This window comes from Pelodiscus sinensis, chromosome 8 (genome assembly GCF_049634645.1).
Source record: "Pelodiscus sinensis isolate JC-2024 chromosome 8, ASM4963464v1, whole genome shotgun sequence".
Lineage (NCBI taxonomy): Eukaryota > Metazoa > Chordata > Testudines > Trionychidae > Pelodiscus > Pelodiscus sinensis.
Genome location: NC_134718.1, coordinates 24,949,219 through 24,969,065, shown reverse-complemented (window position 1 = coordinate 24,969,065; position 19,847 = coordinate 24,949,219). Strand labels below are relative to the sequence as shown.

General features: G+C 43.3%; 1 protein-coding gene across 4 annotated transcripts in view; it reads left to right on the top strand.

Moving 5' to 3' along the window:
* The window catches only part of JMJD1C (jumonji domain containing 1C), a 375,768-nt gene that overhangs the window by 78,465 nt on the left and 277,456 nt on the right, over positions 1–19,847 (top strand). The window contains exons 1-2 of one of the 4 annotated variants that reach the window (XM_075934897.1): positions 17,570–17,742; positions 18,987–19,083. The exons of 2 other annotated variants lie outside the window; for them this stretch is intronic. The gene's annotated coding sequence lies outside the window, so the exon portion shown is untranslated. Of the gene's footprint in view, positions 1–17,569; positions 17,743–18,986; positions 19,084–19,847 lie in introns of those variants that run through there. One more of the 4 variants, XM_075934898.1, reaches the window with a different exon arrangement.

Genomic DNA, 19,847 nt, shown 5'->3' with positions numbered 1-19,847 from the left:
AGGAGATATTTCCAGAAGCAGTACCCCGCTGGACTGTGCATGCGCCGTGGTGTCTTGCGGTGCTCACGCTCTTTTGACTGAATGCACAGTCCGGCTCCTGCCAGGTCCTCTTGACCACCTCAGGCTGCAGACAGAGGGAACTGCGCTCTTCTCCTCACTGACTCGTCCTATAGTGAAATTATCCTGTGCCTAGTTCTCGCCTCCTTCTCTCCCATTCTTATTCCTTCTGCTCATTTACAAAAAAAACCCAAACTTGTTGTAGATTAGTAGATAATTTCACTCCCAAGTTCAGTACCCCGTTCTTCTCCTCTCCCACAGTTGTACGTAGTTCTTTATTCCGTACGACTTGTTTAAAAAAAAAAAAAAGCCTCTCGCTACAGCATATTACTCACCATGCCGTTGCCTGGATTAAAAAAATGCGCTACTTGTTGGGAGGCAGTGCTTGCCTTGGACAGTGACCCATCCTGCATAAGATTTCTGGGAGAAGCCTATGTTCCCCAGAAGTGCCAGCATTGCAGTAAACTTACTGCAAGGGCCAGAAGAGACAGGGACATGAGGCTGCAGATGCTTCTTTTTGATAAAGCAGCCGCTGCATCCTGCTCCTGTCTCCAAGAACCAGCCCGTGAAACACAGGGCTGCTTCTCCCTAGAGACCGTAAGCGTCTCCCACTAGATCTCTGCCTGCAGACTACCAAGGCAGGGTTAGCTCCGGAGACAAGCCGGGAACTCTGGCATGGCGAAACCATGCTCCAAAACAGCAGCGGCACCTAAGCCGGCAAAGATGGGGCATGCAGCACACTATGCCTGTGCCCAGCCCCCTGGCACCGGGAGCAAAAGAAGCGCTGAGAGCCTCATCGGCACCAGCAGCAACAGCAGCACTAGGGACTGCGCCAGCACCAGAGACTCAACCGGCGCTGACATCCATGCCGGCACAGCTGGCGCTGGCACCAGTGCCGCACCAGGCTAGAAGCAGCACTGATAGACTGACGCTGCAGACTCTTCTGTCTCGGAGCCGTTCTCCCTCGCTCCGCTTCTCGCTGGCACCATCCTTATCTCCACCGGCACTGTGCTCGGCACCTTGCTCCCCACCTTACCTCAGCAGCTGGCAAACCTATCATCAGTCTCCACTGAATGGTAACCTATCATTACCATCTCTCTTCCTCGACTCGGACCCTCACTATAGGGGATACCACCACCTTCACTGGTCCATCTCACCTGCCTCCTCTATACCCCCTTACAACCACTATCATTGGGAGCATACCAGGTATACTTACTGTGAAGCCTGCTCACTGCTGGACAGATTATATCACCACGATGAGCCCTTGAGCTATGATTCTTGCAGCAGGTCCTCATATCATCACAGGTCCAGGTCTCATGGACGATTCTGCTGTGATTGTGCCTCTTCTAGACGATTCCTAACTCCGGCTCCCACTACACGACCACCGAGAACTACGTTCCCCCCCCCCCTTCAGAACTGGAATACACTCGCCTCGATGACCAGCCACCAGAGGTATCCCCTGTCGAGTCGTCTTCTCCAGATGAAGCTGTCATCCCAGGGGACGTTTCTCCACCAGACGATCTCCAACAGTTTTAGGAGCTGTTTAAATGTGTTGTGGTCAGTCAAGAAATACCTCTGCAAGAGATGAAGGGCAACCATCGTCGCCTTTTTAGGAACCTTCAATCTCAGCACAGATCCAGATTGGCTATTCCCCTAGATGACGCAATTCTGCATATTGCAGAAGACATCTGGCATACGCCAGCGTCTGCACCTCCAATGAATAAGAAAGCTGATAGGAAATATTTTGTTCCCTCTAAAGGGATGGAATTTCTTTTCATCCATCCCCCAACCAAATTCTTTGGTTGTGGACAACGGCACACCAGAGATCGAAGACCCCACAATACAAACAACTAGGATTGGACAAAGACACGAAGAGATTAGACTTGTTGGGAAGGAAAGTTCTTTCAGCAACTTTAATGCTCCACATCGCCAATTATGCAGTTCATCTCGCTAATCACACCTTTGACATATTCTCAAAACTAACACCCTTGATGGACCACCTGCCAGATACCAAGAAACCCATATTAAAATCCCTAGTTCAGGAGGGCTTCACCTCAGCCAGGACAGCCCTCCAAATAACCAGCGACGTGGAGGATACAGCAGCCCATTCTGTCGCTACCGATGTAGTTATGCGAAGGGCTTCGTTCCTTCAAGCAGCCGGTGTCCCAAAGGAATTACAAAATAGAGTAGAAGATCTGCCCTTTGATAGAGAAAACCTGTTCACAGAAAACACGGACAGTGTGCTACGTTCGTCAAAAGATTCCCATACAACTCTCAGAACATTGAGCATGTATACACCCCCATTTAGATGGCAAAGATACACTCCTTTCCAATGTTGGTACGATTATTCATACGCAAGACATCAATGGCAACAACAACAGCAAAGGAATTTCAACCACCACTGCTTGTGACAGAGACACCAGAGACGATGGAACATGGGTAATCGTGGTCAGAACACATCGAACAACAAGCGGCAAGTTTGATGCTTTGGTCGGGGGTTCGCAAACAGTTCTCCATAGCAGCAACCATCACCACACCCTACTCTTCCATCAACGCCTAAAGCCTTATTACCATCAATGGACCAACATCACTACAGACAAATGGGTGCTGGAAATTGTTCAATCAGGTTATGCCATCCCTCTCACTTCCATTCCTTCCTCCACCACTCCTGCCCCATCCCTTTTTAGGGACCCTCTCACAAGGCCTTTTTACTTATCGAGGTCAACCATCTCCTCTCGTTGGGTGCTATAGAACCAGTCCCAACGGAGTTCAAAGACAAAGGGTTTTATTCTCACTACTTTCTGACCCAGAAAGTCGGGAGGATGGCAACCCATTCTAGACCTCTGCTTTTCGAACAAATTTCTGCACAAGCAAAGATTCTGTATGATTACCCTAGCTGCTATAATTCCTGGGTTAGATTTCAACAACTGGATTGTGGCCCTTGACCTCCAGGATACCTACTTTCACGTCTTCATCCATCCGATACGCAGAAGATTCTTAAGATTTGTTGTGAGCATGGACCACTATCAGTACAAGATCCTGCCATTGGGCCTCTTCTCTGCCCTCAGGGTATTCTCAAATTGCAGCCTACCTCCATCATCAAGGAGTTATCTTCCCATATCTGAACGACTGCCTGCTCAAGGGCTGGACTGCCGACAAAACCCTTTGTATGATCCACAATACCAGACAAACTTTTTGAGCTCTGGGACTCCTCGTCAACAAACAAAGTCCACTTTGCATCTGACGCAAGGTCTGGAATTCACAGGAGCCCGCCTGTATTCCAGAACAGCCAGGGCCTACTTACCCCTACAAAGATTCCAGGCTATCCAAGACGTCATTCAGATAATCCAAGGCAGCCCCATTGTTCAGGTCATTACCTGCCTGAGGCTTATGGATCACTTCGCAACCACCACTTACGTCGTACACCATGCCAGACTACACTTCCAGGCTCTTCAGTACTGGCTGACACTCGTGTATGATCCCACCAGACACGATCTACACAGATCAGTGAGTCCGCCACAGTCTGTACTTCTCTCTCTCACCTGGTGGACGAGCCGTATGAACCTTCTTTCCGGGGTTCTGTTTCAACAACAACCACCACAGCAGCATATCACCACAGATGCTTCTCTTCTGGGTTGGGGTGGACATATGGAATCAATTTCTGTCCAAGGATGATGGTCCGCATCAGAGACCTGTCTCCATCTAAATCTTCTAGAATTACGAGCCATTTTCAACCCTTGCAAAAGTTGCCGTGCATGCATTCACGGTACAACCGTGAGAATCCTCACAATGTCTCAGCCATGTACTACGTGAACTGCCACGGCAGCGCTCAATCTCATTCCGTTTGCACGGAGTCAATCCGATTTTGGAATTGGTGCATTCACCATGACATGACACCTGTGGTGTCCTCCTTACTTGGAACCACAAATGACATCATGGATTTTCTCAGCAGGCACTTCGCCACGGAACACGAGTGGGAACTACATGATGGCATTCTCCACGACCTCTTTCGACGATGGGTTTTTCCCACGATAGATCTCTTCATGACCTACCACAACAGGAATTGCCCCCAAATACTGTTCCAGAGCCGGTCTAGCCCCCAGATCCCTGGGAGATGCATTCCGTACCAACTGGAGAGGCTCTCTTCTGCCCATAGTCCTCATCCCCAAAGTCCTACAGAAACTGAAATCAGTCAGTCATGATCATATTGATAGCTCCAGCATGGGCTTGCCAGCATTGGTTGCCATTCCTCCATCGCATGTCGTGTCTAAGGCCAATTCAGCTTCCATTACTTCTGGATCTCCTAACCCAGAAGGGCGGCTCTCTGCGACACCCCCAAATTGACACCCTGAAACTTACAGCATGGCTCCTAACTGGCTCTAACAGCACTAACAGTGGAGCTCCCATGAGGACACCAACTCGAAGAATGACAGTTACTACACCAAGGTGAGTCACTTTGCTTTTCCTCATGGACAGCACACTCTTTATGTTCTAAATCAATTGGTAGAGCGGCTGTCCGATCACGCTCACTAGGCGCGGAAGCATTCAGGTTCTAGAACTGGTCCCTGAAGAACGACATAACTCCAACAGCAATATATATACCAGGCTGACAGAACATCTCTGCAGATAGGCTGTTCCGAGAAACATCTGGTCAGTCTGAGTGGGAATTCAGCCTCCACATCATCCTTACAGTCTTCCGGCAATGGAATTTCACAGTTATAGACTTATTTGAGACAGCATTAAACCACAAATGCCACCATTTCTGCTCCCGAGTGGGTCAAGGCAAAAGATTGGAGGGGGAGATGTCTTCATGCTTCCCTTCTATATGCCTTTCCGCTGACTCCCCTGCTCTCCAGTGTGATCAACAAAATTCATGAAGACTGAGCCACAGTGATCCTAATAGTGCCCTACTAGCACTATTCAACCGAAAACAACCGTGGTTTCCCTACCTGCATCATCTATCAATTGCTCACCCAAGTCCCCTCATAAGATTTATTTTGTCCCAATCCTCCAATTTGCCTAGGTCACTCTGGACCCTGTTCCTACCCTCCTGCGTGTCTACCTCTCCCATCAGCTTAGTATCAGACACAAACTTGCTGAGGATGCAATGCATCCCATCATCCAGATCATTAATGAAGATGTTGAACAAAACCAGCCCCAAGGCTGCCAACTAGACTTCGAGATATTGATCACTCCCCATTGAGCCAGATGATTTAGCCAGCTTCCTTTCCTCCTTAATCTATTTATCCAAACCATATTTCTTTAACTTGCTGTCAAGGATACTGAGGGAGACCGTATCAAAAGCTTTGCTAAGTTCAGGTATATCATGTCCACAACTTTACCCATATCCACAGAGCCAGTTACCTCATTATAAAAGGCAATTACTTGGTCAGGCATAACTTGCCCTTGGTGAATTCATGTTGATTGTACCCAATCATCTTCCTCTCTTTCAAGTATTTCAAAATGGGTTCATTAAGGACCTGCTCCATGATTTTTCTGGGAGCTGAGGTGAAGCTCACTGGTCTGTAATTCCCTGGTTTCTCCTTCCTTCCCTTTTAAAAAATGCGAACTATATTTGCCTTCTTCCAGTGTCTGTAACCTCCCCCGATCACCATGAGTTTTTAGAGATAATGGTCAATGACTCTTGAATCACATCAACTCCTTCAGCACCCTCAGATGCATTAGATCTGGCCCTATGGATTTGTGCACATACTAGTTTCTCTAAGTAGTCCTTTACCTGTTCTTTCACTATTGAGGGCTGCTCACTTCTTTCCCGTTCTGTGTTGCCCAGTCTAGCACTCTGGGAGCCAACCTTGTCTGTGAAGATGTAGGCCAAAAAAAAAAAGATAGTACTTCAGGTTTTTCCACATCATCTGTAATTTGCTCCCTCATTCCCTGAAGGTCCCACACTTTCCAAGACCACCTTGTTGTTAATATACCTGTAGAAACCCTTCATATCACTTGAATAATTGGAGTTTCAGCTAGCTTTGGTGTTGATGATTACACCTCTGCATGCTTGAGAAATATTTTTGTACTTCTGGCTAATCATCTGTCCAAGTTATCACTTCTTGTATGCTTCCTTTTGATCTTTAAGCTTATGGAAGGTTTCTCTGTTATTCCATGTTTGTTGTTTTGCCATATTTGCTGTTCTGTCTGTACTTTTAGGATAATTTGCTTCTGTATCCTCAATATGGTGTCTTTAATATACAGCCAGTACTCCTAGACTACTTTGTCCCTCTTACTAGCCTTCCAAGTGATTGTGCCCCTCAATTTCCTGAGGGAGTCAGTTTGCTTTTCTGAAGTCCAGAGTCTGTGTTCCTTCTGCTGTCCTTTTGTCAAGCTCCTGAATTCAACTATATCATAGTCACTCAGATCTCCATCTATTTGTACTTCCGCTATTACTTTTTCCCTGTTGAGCAGCAAGTCAAGAGGATTGTTTTCCCCACACTTGAACGAGGAAGTTATCCCCAACACTCTCAAAATGTTTCTGGATTTTTCTGCGTGCTTCTGTATTGCCCTTCCTGTGCAGGTGTCGGGTGATTTGAAGTTCCCTATGAGAGCCACGACCTGTAACATGGAAACTTCTGTTAAGCTGTCTAAAGAATGCTTTGTCTACCTCATCCTCCTGATCTGGTGGGCTATAGAAGATGCATCACTATTTTGGTACCTAGGTAGCCTTTTCCTTCCACATGGAGAATGCAGGAGTACGTGACTTGCATCTGAAACTCCTTTATACTTTTTCCCAAAGTAGTCTGCTGAGATCCCTTTCAAGGTAATTCTTAACAGTATCATTTGTGCTCATGTAGAAAAGTAGGAAGAGGAAGTGATCTGATTGTTTGACCAGTCTTGGCACACACGCTCACATCGTGATTCTAGCTCTAGGCAAGCAGCACACTTCTAGGGTTTGCTGCTCTGGACTGCAGATGGACGACTTACCTTCCTTAAGAGGGAGCCACTGACCACCACCACTTGTCTCATTCTCTTTGGAATGATGTTTGTGGAATCCCTAGCCTTAGGACAATGCATTCCTTGCCTTCTGGTTGATGGAGTTGGTCTCTTTTTCCTTGTTTAGAATAACTCTTTCAAACCATTCTCCACCATAATACTTGTGCAGAGCCTGAAAATGGCTTCTTATCTGTATCTTCATTGAGAATACATGGGTTCTCCTTTTTTGTCTTCTGGTAATCACATGCAGCCAGTTTTCTCTCCTCTCTGCACTGCCCTTTCTGATTGTTCAATAAACTGTGTCTGCAGTATAAAACATGGATTTCTATACAGAAATCCTCACTTTCTGTGATGCAATGCAGGGTTGATACTTGGGCCTCTGTTCCTTTAACCTTCTCTTCCCACATGGAGACGAGTTTGCACTCTGTAGAGATGATGTTACTTGTATCCTCTGGGAGAGAGAGACAAACATGGTACTTCCTGTGCAGGTCAGAACAGGTGATCACTCACTGTCCATATTATCTTCCTTCAGTGAGCCTCTTCAGATAGGGTTGCCAACTCTCCCAGACTGGACACCATTGCCACAAATGGCATCTGGTTGGGAGAGTTGACAGCCTTGCTTACAAAAACATGAAAAGCAAAGAAAAACTCTGTAATAAATTAGCTCCCAGGCAAACTACCTGTTTCCCCATCTTCTGTTTGACTTAATAGTAATATCATCATCAGGTGTTCAGAAGTGTGTGTCTCAGTAATGTGCTTCATAGCAAACATGAGTGGATAGTTTTTCCATCAGCAGTATACTGCGTATTAAATCCTAATATGGATCCATGGGGATGAGTATTCCAGTCAGGCAAAGGCTGTCTTATTTCATTGAAAGCTATCTGCTTAATTTCATGACATGCTCTGGTAGCAAGGTCAACAACTTGGTCTTAAATATTTTCAGCATTTGATTGACAAAACCTTCAAGAAGTGGATTAAGAATATTTCTGAAGCCTGACTCTTTTATCAAGTTACCATTCTATTAAGTTACCATTCACTGTTAATTCAAGGCAAGCTTCAGGCAAAAGATACTCATTTTCACTTTTGTCTTGCTGTTCAAGATAGAAACAAGAGTACATTTGTTTGTGAATAATTTGTCCCTACCCCAGAGATTTAGGATTGGCTGCTTCCTTGTGTGAACTGGCCTCACATGGCAATAGCTTCTCTTGAGGAAGGATGCTACACTTGTTTGAGTGACGTCTTTAAATTTACAAAAAGCAGTCACGTAGCACTTTAAAGACTAGCAAGATGGTTTATTAGGTTAAGAGCTTTTGTGGGGCAGACCCACTTCTTCAGATTTGAAAAAGTGGGTCTGCCCTATGAAAGCTCATCACCAAATAAACCATCTTGTTAGTCTTTAAAGTGCTACGTGACTGCTTTTTTTGTTTTACCAAGATCAGACTAACACAGCTAGCTCTCTGTTACTTTACATTTACAGTGACTTACACAATGTATTATGTGTTTCCATTAAAACAGTCTTAAAATTACCAACTTAAATGGAAATATTTTTGGCCTGGTCAAATGAGAACTTTATCAGGATTTTTTGGCCTGTACCCGTACATAGTTGCTTGAGAGTTGTAACAAAAGAATAACTGAATATTACACGTTGTATCTTCCCCTGGAACATGCAGCCTGAAGGTGTGTCATCCCCATTTCATGATGATGAGTGAAAGGGAAGCTGAATTAGCACCTGTTATCAATGATACTGTGGGGACCAAATAGGAACAGCCTCAATTTGAGCCTGGGAGTGGGGCCTGCAGCATGGCCAAAACAATGCACTATTTTGTTTGTTCTACTTCAATTTAATGCAACTGAAAACTTTCCAACATTCTTGTATGATTAAGAATGAGAGTTAATAAATACTTAACTTGGAAATATAAGAACATAGAAAAGTAGCCATGAAGAGCAGCAGCACTTTATTAATATTTGTTTTCCTATATTAAACAATAAAAGATGCTAAACTGTGGAACAGGAAAATTTTTAAACATCCATCAAAACATAGTAATTCTGTTCTGGAAAAAAAACCTTATTTGATCTAGTGGACAGAGGGGAGTTCCAGATCTTGGCCACTATGCCGATGAGGTGACCATGGAATTATTAGATAAGCACTGCTATAGAACCTCTCTTCTTCAGTCCCCTTCCCTTCCTACCTTCATTTTTCTCATCAGTGCCCTCCTCCCCATTCATTCCAGGCATCGTTCAATGCCGATTTCCTACAGGCCTCCTTCAGTAGTAGAGTTTTCAGACATCTGATTTTCGTCTAGAACAACTAATTGAAAAGGAACACTCTGATGGCTATGTCATGTCCACTTGGCACAGGCCTTGGAAGTGGCTGACATGTCCCTGTGGCCCCCTGAGCCCAGGGACAGTTAGAGAAGCTCCATGCATTGCCCCGATTCTGAGCGCCAGCTATGCAGCTCCCATTTGTTTTGATTTTCACCATCGTTGGTGGTGACTGGATGACTAACAGGGTGACTGCAAGCAGAAAAGGAGGAGGTTTAGAAGTTATAATAGGAAAAAGAAGAAGCTAAACATTACTTAGAGAAGTTAGAGGTCTTTAAATTACCAGGACCTGATGAAATACATCCTAGAATATTCAAGGAGCTGATGGAGGAAGTATCTGAGACATTAGCTATCATCTTTGAAAACTCATGGAAGTCGGGAGACATTCTGGAAGCCTAGAAAAGGGCAAATATAGTGGCCATCTATAAAAAGAGAAAGAACAACAACCCAGGAAACAAGACCAGTCAGCTTAACTTCTGTGCTAGGAAGGAGAATGGAGCAAATAATTAAGGAATTTATCTGGAAAATAATGAGGTGATAGGTAACAGCCAGTATGGATTTGTAAAGAACAAACCAATCTGATAGCGTTTTTTGATAGGTTAACAAGCCTTGTAGAGAAGGGGGAAACAATAGATGTGATATACCTTGACTTTAGTAAAGTATTTGATATAGTCTCACATTACCTTCGTATCAATAAACTAGTGAAATATAACCTAGATGGTGCTACTATGAGCTGGGAATGTAACTGGCTCAGAGTAGTTATTAGTGGTTCCAGACATGCTGGAAGGGTATAACAAGTGCGGTTTTGCTGGGATCAGTTTTGGGACTACAGGCAGTCCCCGACTTACGCGGATCCGACTTATGTCGGATCCGCAGTTACGAACGGGGCTGCCCCGGAGTACACGGACTGTGGGACCTCGAGGTCCCGCCGCCCGTGTACTCCGGGCGAGAAAAGCTGCTCCGCGTCTCCCTGGTCTGCAGACTAGGAAGACGCGGAGCAAAGCCGCTGCCTGAGGCGCCCCCCCCTCGCCCCTCCCGCCCCCGTGGCTTTGCAAAGCCGCGGGGGTGGGCTTGGGCAGCGGGGCAACCTAGGCGCGTCTGGGCTGCTCCGCTGGTGGCTTCCCCGCGGCTTTGCAAAGCCGCGGGGAAAGCCGGCAGCGGGACAGCCCAGACGCCCCGCGGCTGTCGCGCTGCTGGCGTCCTCAGAGGCTTTGCTCCCCGTCTCCCTGGTCTGCTGGTCTCCAGCAGACCAGGGAGACTGGGAGCAAAGCCGCGGAGGACCCAGGCGGCGGGACAGCCGCGGGGCGTCTCGGTCCGCCGCCCGCGTCTTCCTGGTCTGCTGGGGTGGGGGGGCGCAGATAGTACGCCGCCCCCCCCCCCCCCCCAGCAGACTAGGCTTTTCTCTGGACGCCTGTGGCAGAGCAGCTGGGGCACTGCCGGTTGGTCCCGCAGTGCCGCTCTGGGCGCTACTGGAGCAACCTAGCAGCACCCCAGCTGCTCTGCCCCAGGCGTCCTGATTTAGCCGCTGCTGAAACTGACCAGTGCTGAGTACAGGAAGCCCGAGGCAGAGTTGCTCTGCCTCGGGCTTCCTGGAATCAGCTGCTGATCAGTTTCAGCAGCAGCTGACTTGGGGACTCTTGGGGTTCTTAAGTTGATTCTGTATGTAAGTCAGAACTGGCGGTCAGTTTCAGCAGTGGCTGAATCTGGACGCCAGTTCCGACTTACATACAGATTCAACTTAAGAACAAACCTACAGTCCCTATCTTGTACGTAACCTGGGGACTGCCTGTAGTTTTGTTGAATACCTTCATCAGCAATTTAGATATTGGCATAGAGAGTAAACTTATTAAATTTGTCAGTGATCTAAGCTCAGAGGGGTTGCATGTGCTTTAGAGGATAGGGTCATAATTGAAAATGGTCTGGACAAACTGGAGAAATGGTCTGAGGTAAATAGGATGAAGTTTAAGAACAAATGCAAAGTACTCCCAATATGAAAACAGTTAGTTTCATGCATATAAAATGGGAAGTGGCTGTCTAGGAAGGAATTGTACAGAAAGGGATCCTTAGATCATAGTGTCGTCTTCTTAAACCTTTGTACTCCAAGTGGAGCATAGGTCATATACAAGTGTCCTCCACTGCACTCTGACTTGAGACAAAACTTCTAGCTGACTCCAGGAGTACTCCAGTTGTTGTCCTTCAGTTTCAGTAGATCTTCTCCACGTTGTCTGAGATCTTCCTCTTTTGCGGTTTCCTTGTGAGTTCTATGTAAGAGCTTGACAGACTATGCTGGATGATGGTTTTCTGAGAGTGTGGCCTAGCCATCCCTATTTTCTTCTCTTGATTTGAATGTGAAGTGTTTTTTGTCTTGCTCTGTTCCAAAGCTCCTCATTTGTGAGTCTTGCCATTTGATGCGAAGGATGTACCTCAGGCATCCGTTTATGAATGTCTGTAGCTTGTGATTTGAAGACTTTTTAGCTTGCCATGTCTCACATCCATACAAGAGCACACTCTTCAGATTTGTGTTGAAGATTCACAGTTTCCTCTTTGCAGATATTATTTGTGAACTCCAGATGGGACACAGAGTCTTGAATGGAGCTGTTGCTTTCCCTATCCTAGCATTGATATTCTTGTCTGTTCCTCTGTCTCTGCCTATAATAGAGTGCACCACAAACTAAATATGGGTCAATAGTGTGACATTGTTGCAACAATGGAGTAAAAGACATAACCTATGAGAGAAGACTCAGAAAATTGGGTTTGTTTAGTTTGGAAAAGAGAAGACTGAGGGGACATAAAGGCAGTTTTTCAAGTGCCTGAAAGGGTGTTAGAAAGAGGAGGGAGGAAAAATTCTTAGTTATTGTCAGTGTCACAAAAGGAGTTAAACACTTTTAAACAAATGCCAGAAAGAAAGTTCACATAATGTCTGGTTTAAGGACTCTCACCCTACCAGTTTTCTACTCAGGATTGCAATGGTAACAAAGTGGCAAAAAGAATTTTCACTTGTTTTAAAAAATGACTGTCTCTTTGGTTCAGACTTTGCAAAAATTCTTTGCTCTATGACTTGAGACCAAACTTGGAAAATTTGAGCTTGAATTGTAGCAGTTTGACTAAATTATTCAAGCCACGTAGACTGGGAGTTCTTGGGTAGCCTGAATTATAGTTGGTGTTGTCTACTCCTAGGGCAATATCAAAATCTTAATGAACTTTATGATTTAATAATAGTATTACAATGATTTTAGCAAGTGATTGTTAGAGCAGAAACTCAGTGATTTGTTGCTGACAGTATGATTGATTTGATAATGCCGCGATATCAATTTATGCAGTGCCATGAAGTCAGGAATGTGAATAAAATAGAGCTGGAACTGTGATATAAAGGCTCATGTTCAGTTTTTTTTTCTATCTTTTCTGGACTGTAATTTTTTGCTCTAGTTTTTGAGGGCTTGTCTTCGCTACTGGGGTAAGTTAGTCTGAGGCCTGGTCTATACCATTTTCTCCTCCCGCCTCCCATCTTTCTAAGATAAAGAACTTTAGCGATGTGAATAGCATAGCTAAGGTTGACATACCTCGTACCTACTTACCTCGGTGTCTTCCATGCAGTAAGATTAACAGTTGATGCTCTCCTGTTAGTTCCTCCTACTCTTCTTGTCCTGGTGGAGTATTGGAGTGTCAATTTATCACTTCTATACAGACAAGATAAATTGACCACCAGTGTATCTATCGCTGAAGTGTAGATCCACCAAATAGTAAAGTCGAGTCTTAAATTACGCTACTCCAGCTACATTATTCATTTTGCTTAGGTTGACTGACTGTGGTGTCTTTGCTGTATTGTATTGATGAGAGATGCTCTCCTATTGACTTACCTTACTCTTTTTGGAAAGGTGAAGTTCTGGAATCTACCAGAAATTATTCTGCCTTTTTATTAGTGGGTCTTCACTAGACCAACGAAATAGACACTAGGGATGTGGAAGTGTAGCCATGCACATGGTTCATCAATGAGTGTGGGCTAATGTTCATGGCTATAGGCAGACTCCTCATGCACGCTGGCTCCTGGGCAGCCAACAGCCTCCCTGCGTGAAACCACTGAATCCATAATAGACACCCGATGCATTGATTGCACCAATGTCAATCTCCCCAGTACTGAAGACGAGCAGAAATTTTCTGACAAGTAAACTGTCCTGAGTAGAAGCTAGCTAACATACAAAATAAATTGAGTATGTTTACCTCATGTCACTTTGATGTATTTGTTGAACTTGTCAAAGTATATAAAATATACAACTTTTGTATGCATACCATATTTAGCTTGCTCATTCAGTTTGATTTCCTAGGTCTTCACTTTAAATAGGAGTGGCCTGTGATATCAAGATTTCAGTATAATTGTGAACATGAATATTACTTGTAAAATGGGAGTTTAGGAAAAAATACAAAATGCTTACTTGTTTTGAGATTACTGAAAATAGATGGACAGCTATATTCTCATAAGAAATCTGTTGGAAGTTTACAATCTATATTAAGATTTTGCACAGCGTTCAAAATACTTAAGTTTATTTTACAAGATTTGAAATTAGGATTTGTAGTATTAATAAACATAATTTAAACATCTTAACCAAGTACAGTAACAATAAGATTCCTTCTCCAATATTAACTTATTCTTCTAGCTTGTATTGACTTCTTGGATTTGTTGGACCTCATCTTTGAGAATGTGCATGACATGGAGGGAGTGGTTCAGGATTGGTTGTATATGTCCTGCACGTTCAGGGAGGTTGTGAACAGCATTGATTGCTATTATGATCCATGCTGTTTATGGGATAAATTATTTTTAAAATAAAAATATTACAGAACTGTTTGCATTATTTGAGTGTCAGTTTGGCTAAATGAATGTTCGTGTATCAACTGACATGTTTGCAAAAGAAGAGACTAAGGGGGGATATGATAGAGGTCTATAAAATCATGACTGGTGTGGAAAAAATGACTAAGGAAAAGTTATTTACTTACTCTCATAAGGAGTCACCAAATGAAATTAATAGGCAGCAGGTTTAAAACAAAAGGAAGTTTTTCTTCACTCAGTGCACAGTCAATCTGTGGAACTCCTTGCCAGAGGATGTGGAGAAGACTAGGGCTTTAACAAAAAAAGCTAGATAGATTAATGGGGGTTAGAGCTATCAATAGCAATAACCAAGATGGGTAGGAATGGTGTCTCTAGCCTCTGTTTGTCTGGAAATGAATGACAGGAGGGATCATGTGAGGATTACCTGTTGTGTTCCCTCCTTCTGGGGCATCGGGTATTGGCCACTGTCTTTAGACAGATTACTGGGCTAGATGGACCTTTGGTCAACTCAGTATGGCTGTTCTTCTGTCTGATTCAGATATTTACAGATTTACTATATGGTAATTTGCCTTCCACCCCCCCCCCCCAAGTCTGCATATAAAGGAATTTATTACTTGAGTGATGTTCTAAACTTATTCCAATAGAAATGTTTGTAATACTGTGTAATGATATTAAATGTTTTACATTGCTGTTGTGAGAGGAGGGCGGGGCATAACAAATATAAGCTTCAGGCAATGGTGTGGTTAATATCAGAGTGGCGTGCTGATGTTCCTTCATTCCCATGTAACCCTTTGTTACATCTGCTATGTCATAAATAGGATCCTACCACATTCATGGTTTATAATGGCCAATTTTATGACCGTACGATTTGAAAATGGGTCAATTTAATACTTTTAGTTTCTTAAACATGAATTTTCACAGTGGTGTAACCATGAGGTCCCGACCCAAAAAGAGACTGTGGTGGGCGGGTGGGGTGTTTTGGAAACTTGTTGTAGGGAGGTCATGGGATTACCACCCTCACTTCTGTGTTGCCTCTGGAGCTACACTCAGAAGGCAGCAACCACAGGGGTCTGATCTCCCCTGTACTGCTGGGCGCACCCCAGGTAGGGGCTCCTCACTAATAGTCCTGACTGCGGTGGGGGAGGGGTACAATACTTGCTGTTTCTCTGCATAGCTGCAGAAAGTGCTGCCCCCACTGCCTCTCAATTAACTGCAGGAACCTCAAGTTGCTGTCCAGTCCCAGATAGTGTCTTGAGGAGGAGGCACCCCAAGGTGGTTCCCACCACCAGAGCAGTTTGCAGGGGAGGGACAATTCCTATCCTTCCCTTTCCCAGTTGGATCTAGGAAGCCGCCTTTGATGGGGCATTCCTAGGAACAAGGAGACATCAGATTTCACAGGAAAGGGCTTCTTTCAGGGTCAGAGGTGCATTTTTCACAGTTATAACATTGGTAGGGCCCTAGCATCAGAATGCCAGCTCGTTAGACAGGGCCTGGTTGAATCCATATCACTGAGGACCCTCAGCAAACAGCTGGTATGAGACCCAATATTCTGTGCCACCTGCCAAGTGAGTGAAGAAGTGTGTATTATACACAAGTCACTTTAGATGACTTGTCATGTCCCTGTAAAGTTATGGAATGATGATAGTATATGCAGCTTAACACTATTGCCTGAAATAATAGTTGATTACAGTTTTGCTTAACCAGATTTCCTTTATTTTTTTTATAGATAGTCTGTTATTTTAGAAAGGCATTTCAGTAGCTTGCGGGATGTTCTGTTTGTTTCCACTGCTGGAAAATTTTTGCCTTAAATATTATTGGCCCTTTTCCATTCCTAAAATACTAAAAGAAATCAGTTACAGCTCCTTAATTTACAAAACCATTATTTAGTTTTGTGGTATTTCATAATTCCACACTGCATTTATGGAACCAGTACAGTCTAGACTCTGAAACAGTGCTGAGGTTGAATTTCTGATTAACAGGATCAAAACACCAGGGGGGTAGTGTTGGTTCTACAAAACTTAACAGTTGTGTTCCCTCCTTTTCCTTTCACTTCTGCCCACATTGATAGTGATTCCTTTAAAATAGAGGGGAGAGTGACTTTTAAATGTAAAACCAGAAACAAATACATAATTTTGAAGATCACGTAACACCCTAAAAAAGTGAACAAGTGTTTTTTCTCCTTTTCGGGTTCCTTAAATGTTTTATTCCTGGCATATGCTCCAGCATGCACTATGCTGTTGATTTAAGCCTATCATACTTCATGGATCTGTTCTATATGAAGTAATTTAGGTGGTTTTTTTTACTTTCCAGTATACTGCACAATGTGGTGGCCCTTTTTTTAAAGGGCACGTAATTTAACCATTTATCCTCTGTGGATAAAGTCCAGTTCATGTACAGGTAGAGGTTGAGCCTTTTTGGTCTGGGATTCTCTGGTCTGGCAGGACCAGCATCTGGGGCTGACAACCAACAAGTCCACGGCATGGGGTAAGGGAGCCCTGCTAGCTGGGGGCAGAGAGTGCCACTGGTGAGAGTGGGTGTGGGAGACAGGGAAACCCGCTACCTGGGTTCAATGAGCCCCGCTGACTGAAGTGGAGATGGGGCCATAGAGCCCTGTTGGCTGGAGTAGGGCTGGTGGTCTGTGGCCTGACTTCTCCTGGTGGGGCAAACTCTCTAGTTTGGGACAGCTCGGGTCTCAAAGGTGCCAGGCCAGGGGGTCCAACCAGTATTGTGTATACTCTGCTATTCCCAGGATAGCACATGCTTCCAACTTTCAGAAGGAGCTTCTGATCGCCTATTCTGTGTGCAGGATGAGGAATGTTAGAAATGTAATTCTAACAAATGTAATTCTACTCTAAGGTAGCCTATTCATGATTTTTGTGTATTTTATGGCTACAGGTCATCTTTAAACTAGGTTCTGTATTTGGAATTGAAGGTCTTTCTTGTTTGAAGATTGAATATCAGTAAGTTAGAATATTTTTATTATATTAAAATTGAAAATGTTGTGGAATGTTAGCTTGTATAAAGGTAGATCTGCATAAAATTAATTTGCTATATAAACTTATTTCTTGTCCATAGTGGTTCCTTGTATGTGACATCCGCTTAATATCTAAAACATTTTTTACACTTTTAATAATATGTGATTAGAATTGGCCTATAGAATTGTGTGATTTATAAATAGATTTTTAGGGAAGTACTTGTAAAATACAGAAAATAAAGATTTGCCTAGTTAAATGTAGCATAACGTTTTGTATCTGGTGTAAAAGCCAAATCAAAATAGTACTTACCACCTGTATGGATATTAATGTGGTAGAGGGGAAAAATACTTTTTTGCTAAACAGTTTTCAGAACTTTAGGTTGTTTCTTTACTTACGTAAAACATTGGTCTTCAGAGCTCCTTGTGGTACTGAGAGCATTGTGTAGCTCCATCGATTGGTTCCATGCATTGGAAATCTGACCTTTTAGCAGATGTTTGAGATATTGCCAACATTTAGTGTAATCAGCAAACCTACACAGGTTTTTCCTTCTGTCAACAAGAACCTCTTGTCAGTACCATGCCATGACAATACTTCTCAATACTAGATGCTTTCTGAAACAAGGTAGATGTTTTTCTGAATTATTTATTTTTATGTAAGTTTTTATATGTAAAGTTGTTGGTCGTTTCTGTTCAGTTGCACAAAATATTTTGAGATTTTAAATGTGTGCAAAAAAAATTTGTTTGCAAAGGAATACAGACAAAATTTTGAAAGATGTGGTTTTGATTTGTCTGCCTTGTTGCAGCATAGATTGGGAGTTAAATGTTTTACAAAACAAACAAAATAACTCAGTGGGGGAGGGGGGGAGAAAAGAAAGCAGGAGTGAAACATCCCATTAGGAGCTTTTGGAACAGGGTGTTGCATAACTCCATATAAAGCCTGCTCTCAAGAGCACTATTTTAGGGGTTGTAAGAGTTTCAGCTGCTTGGTTGTGGGAGTTTTAATGTGAACACTACAGTCTCTGTTTTCTCCAAAGCCACCAGTTAGCTCTACAGGAAGGAGGTGGGACCTAGTATAAGATTTATGTAATAAATAACTTGACAGTACCAGTGGTTGCCAGATGGAAGCTTTCCTGCAGGTGCTAGTTTTCCTATGGGGTTTACAATTGTTTTTCAATATGTTACCTATAGTAAGAAAAAACATTTAAAGAAATAAAGGTTGGATATGGAAAGAGAGAATGTCAACAATGCATACTTCTAGTCTTAGTTTTGAGGGGTCTCAGCAAATTACGTAATTGATCTTGCATTGACAATAGATGTTCAATATACTTACTATACATATTTACTTTGATATTTTAGACCTCTAATGCATTATGGCTTCCACTTATGGTTTTGGTTTCAGTTCCACCCTATGATTAGGTAAAAAAAGGTCTGTTAATATGAACAAATGTTAAAAGTATGAGTCTCATTTTGATCTTTTTTTAAGACAGTATTTGTTTAGGATAGGGAGCAGCTATTTTTATTGATAGCATATTGCAGCTGCAAAGTTGGGGACTTGGATATAGCTGATATTATGACAAATGGATAAAAATTAATACTAAAAATCTTTCTATCAATACAGAGTGCTTCTTCTTAAACAAATTTAACTGGTCTTAAATGTTTTCATAACCAAATAGAACACTGCCAATCCACACCTTGTTAAACTCCATGTTTGTAATCAGGATAAAAAAAATCTCTTCATACCTCAGAGTTAGCATGGATGCTTAAGTTGGGTCTTTAATTAATAATAAGTTTTAACTTTTATAACCACAGTAGATTTACCGGTCTGTCTACTATGATGTGCTGTAAAGTTGTATAAATTCAATTTAGGTGGGATCAAGATGGACTATTGGACATATATTCTCACTTGAGGCTGTCTCCACAGTCAATTTCCAAAGGGCACTAGAAAGCATCTGTTAAAGTCCAGGTAAAGGCCTTGGTGGTCATTTCTTATCTTTGTATATTTTTGGAAATGGTTAAAGGAGAATGAATGACTCTTTACATTTACTTCTGCTTTTCCCTGTTGTTTTTAAACGCTCTATAATATTTCTGGATCTTGTGAGGGCGACTTCCATGGTAAAAAAACTTAGTTCTCTTTAGGGCAGTTATGCAACACCTTCTTCACTTCGTTAAATCGTGAATCTAAGTCCAAAAACAAATAGTTCTTTGAGTGGATGCTCCGCTGTAGGTGTCGAGCTTGTCCTGGTGCCACAGCTCGGAGACTTGCAATAGCTGTTGTCAGCCAGGCTGCGCATGTGCAGTCGGTGTTTCGCGCCGTACGTGTGTTTAGATCATTGGACCCAGCCCAGCTTCCTCCAGTTCCTCTCAACTGTCCTCGGTCGCAGCTCTCCTCTTCTCCTCACAGAAGGCCAAATTCGCTCGTCCTGTAAATATATCGTAAATAAGTTACTGCATTCCAAGTTCTTTGTCCTTAGCTTTCTTTCTCTCTTTTTTTTTTTTTAAACTTAACTATCATGTTGTTGAACTGTTTTTGGCTTTGCCGCTTCTCTAGGCTGCTTCCGACTGCTTGCCGAAACACACACACACACGCGCGCGCACACACACACACACACACACACACACACACACACGAAAAAAGTAAAGAATTTAAAAGTCTTAATCGGGTAGCACAATGCCAGTTGCCGTGAGGCGATGCCGGCCTCTGATGGCCACTCGGCATGCATAAAGTGC